Source organism: Vigna unguiculata, chromosome 1 (genome assembly GCF_037176805.1).
Source record: "Vigna unguiculata cultivar grain cowpea cultivar isolate G323 ecotype 2 chromosome 1, ASM3717680v1, whole genome shotgun sequence".
NCBI lineage: Eukaryota > Viridiplantae > Streptophyta > Magnoliopsida > Fabales > Fabaceae > Vigna > Vigna unguiculata.
The window spans coordinates 22131531-22135515 of NC_140792.1; positions in this window are offsets into that span (position 1 = coordinate 22131531).

Consider the following 3985-nt stretch of genomic DNA (forward strand, 5'->3'; position numbering starts at 1 on the left):
GGACGAAAGTAGGGGCAATTGTCCTGTTCTCCTCTAATTGGCAGAAGGCCTCCATATGTTACTTGTGGGCATCCTCAGCAGCTACCCTTGCAGCCTCCATCTGCTGCATCACCAACTGCTGCTACTCCAATGATATTGCCTAGCGCTGCATCGACGCCTCATTTTGTTGCATCATGGCATTACTCTATTAGGTCATAGCTGCCACCATAGCTTCTATCGCTCTGGCCATGTCTAGTACGTCGCCTTGAGAAAATTGAGGACTTTTACGCGGAGGTGCCACATCATTGGCACATAGGAAAACCATTAGTTAGACTTGATCAAACAATAAACTTAGCTAATGATACTAGAAAGACACAACAAAAACTGAGCAAACACCTAAGTCCACAGACTCTAAGGAACGACTACTCTGATACTATAAATGTAACACCCCATTTAAATAATAACCTTAATTAAATGCAATGTCACACAGAATAATATGAGAAGCAAAGTCATGGAGTATAAACGCTACTCCTTACATTTATCCATAAGCACTTAGAAGTAAGACTAAGGCACACCACGATGCCAATATCAAAACAGAAGAGAAGTTTGATAGTATTAAAGTAAGTGCTCCAATAACAAAATAATACAAGGGCTACAGCTCGAAACAGAAACTCAAAGATAGGTGGGATTTTACCCAAGACGAACTAGGCAGCCGAACCACCATCACCTTGTTGACCACGAGGAGTTCTCGCATCTGCTCACATCAATAAATTATGATCATCGCAAAGTGAGAAAACCACACATAGAACACACAAAAAAAACAGAAAGGGTAAGTTAGAGTTGAAAATGATTTATCATGCCATTTCATACAATTCACATAGCCAAAGATACATACATCCACCAAACATGCGATGACTCACAAACAATACACTAAGACTCAAGACACGACTTATCCAGATACATATAATTAGTCAGATTCACCGGATGCTTGCCCTTGTGGTGGCCTCTACTGCTCTGTAGAGCCAATTGCAACCTACCACTCACAAGGGTAGCCTTTAAAGATCTAAGGACTCCTACTACTCTCACCACTTGAGTAGAGTCCGCTCTACGTGAGACTAACAGTGTCAGGATGCAATCCTTATCTTGAATCCTTATTAAATTGTATAATGAGGCACCACCACGAACTTCGTGAAATTACGTCCTAAGAATGAGGCACCACCATGAGCTCCCACTAACAAAGGTCATGGAATTACGTCCTGACCAATAAGGCACCACCACGCAATCATCGTGGAATTACGTCCTACCCATACCAAAATCATGTCTCACCAACCAAGTATGAAATCAACATGCATACCAACCTCATTCCAATATAGCATCAACCATCCAACCACATTTCATAGGTATATCATGCCAAACTCATCCAATCCAACTCATACCATCAGATCCTACATGCATATTCAAATACTTCATACTTTAAATAGGGTAATCCAAACCAAACTTACAATCAACAACCAAAAGCATGGACAAGGAACAACCATGGAGCAAATTCTCGCACCAGTCTCGCTCAAGCCAGGGACCATCGCTCAGGCGAAAGAGGTCTTTCACTCAAGCCACAGGTCCTCACTTAGGCGAGACTTCCAACAGAGAGCCCCTGCAAAATTCGCGAGTTCTTGCTGAGGCGAGCCCTCCTCGCCTGAGCGAGACTACCCCTCGTCCAAAGGTGAGGTTCCTTGCTTGGGCTATAAATGCAGCGACGTGCCTCAAGCTCCCACAAGTTCTCGCGTAGGCGAGCCCCTCCCTAAGCGAGATAGTACCTCACTCAAAACGAGAGCTCGAGTATGAACCTAGGTCTATTTCTGCTAGCCTCGCCTCGCTTAGGCGAAAACATCAGGTCTCACCACTGTTCTCCCTACATTAGCCATACATACATACCCAAACAGCATAACAAGGCATTCCATACATTCACAGTAGCACACAAGTCCAAAAATCGTGAAACAATAGCAAGGCAAGAAAAAATCGAATTAAACAAGTAAGCCCTAGCTTCCCTTACCTGGAAATATACTAGCAGAATACCCCAACACCCAACCTAGAGTACGACAGCTCTCGGAGCAGATTCGCGATGGAGGAGCCTCATCAAGTGGTATTTAGAGCCACTCGATCTTGGACCACCACGAGATAAGTTTCTTCTTTGCTGTTTATTCTTCAATGTTTGCTTCCGTCTTGTTTCTCATTGATTGCATTTTCGCTCTCTAATGATTCCGTGCTACTATTGTGTTTTATTGTTGAAATTGATTCAAATTTCTTGCTCAAATTTTCTTGAATCAATACACATTGCTGAAAATGTCTAGATATCTAATTTGTCGCTACAATGCGTGTCAATTAGGTTTGATGTCATTTTTTTTACTTATCTTTGAATTTTTCTGATCAATGTTTTGTCTTAGGTTTTTATGTAGTTATTTTACATGTTCGTTGATTCCATAAATGTGTGCCTAATTTTTGTTTTGTTTAGTGTTGTGTATCTTTCAGTCACTATTTCATTCACCTAAGTAGATTCATGTGGTATGTTTTGTTCTGAATTTGCTATTAGATCATTTCTGTTTTCATGTTCTGTTTGAATCTGTTCATGTTTTTGATGATACATCTGACTCTGTTCAGATTGTTTAACTGAAAGCCTAGTTTGTTTTGGTCCATACATAGGCTGAGTCTTTGCAGTTTCGTTGGCATCAGTCCAATGCTTCTTATTTCCAATGTTGTTTTGTGCTTCAATTGTGCATTGAAGCTGAATTTTACATCTGCTTTTCCATTTTAATTCACATTCTGCAATTTGGATATGCTTTGATCGTGTCTTCTGTTTGCTATATCACACTTTTGTTGCTTTGTGATTAACCTAGATATCTTTGCCTAAAGTTTCATTCACGGTCTCTACTATAGTGGTTCCTTTGTCTTATGATTCCAGATTTTAAATGCGCCTCTTTGTGTATATTCATGATTGGCTGAGTCATGTTTCTTAGTGCAGTTTTACCATGTTTTAATTCTGATGGCAGTGTAGCATGCTTTTATTCTCAGTTGTGATTCAGCATCTGTGCACTTGTTCAGTTGTTGACAACATGCTGTGAAGCATTGAATATTGCATAGTCCGTTTTTTATGCATCATTTCTGGCTTTCAGTGTTGAGTGATGTTGTTTGGCCAAATCTGTTTCCTTGCATCAACATCAGTTCTGTTGCTTCATTGCCTTAATCGTTGAAAGGTGTTTTTGTTCCATCATCTTTGCAGCTACTGTTGTTTAAGTGTTTTATGAAATTTGGTGCCTTAGCTTATTCACTTGCTGCATTCATCTAATTTCGTTTCAGCACTACCATGTAATTTTTGAGTTGCAGCTTTTGTTTTCTCAGCTTTTGGTCCTTGCAATTGTTTTTGTTTGCTGTGTTCATTTGTTCTGTAATAGAAATAATTTTTTTTATGCTCTTAAGAACCATTTCTGTTCGTGCTGCATATGTTGATTTGGCCTCACCTCTGTGCAGTTTCTGATTGTTCCGTTTCACTGCATTATTTGGAGTCATCTTTTCCTTGTTGTGTTGTTCCAACTTTTTTTTAGTTGAATCAATTGTTACTCAGTCTGCATTTGTTGATGGAATTGAAAGTGGAAGTTTAACATTTGTTGTGACCTTGTGGCTTGACAAAAGAGTTTATAGATGGTAATTGAGAACTGAAAAGAAAATTCAGTGAAAAGAAAATATGATATGAGAAACGTATCTAAAGAGCATAACGAAAAACAAAAGTTTTGCTTGAATCTGAAAACCTTTGCTTGTTTCGGCAAAATTACACGTTGTCTCCACAGTTCACACCATGCTTACTGCCCTTTTCAATTTCATTTTACGCATGCTCTTGACTCAACTTGTTTGAGTCTTGTTTGATTTTAGTTTTATTGATCATATTCTAGACCTATTCTTTAGGTTCTTTTTGTGTGCCTTCTTTCTTTGATAGCTTGTTTCTTGCTTGTCTTTG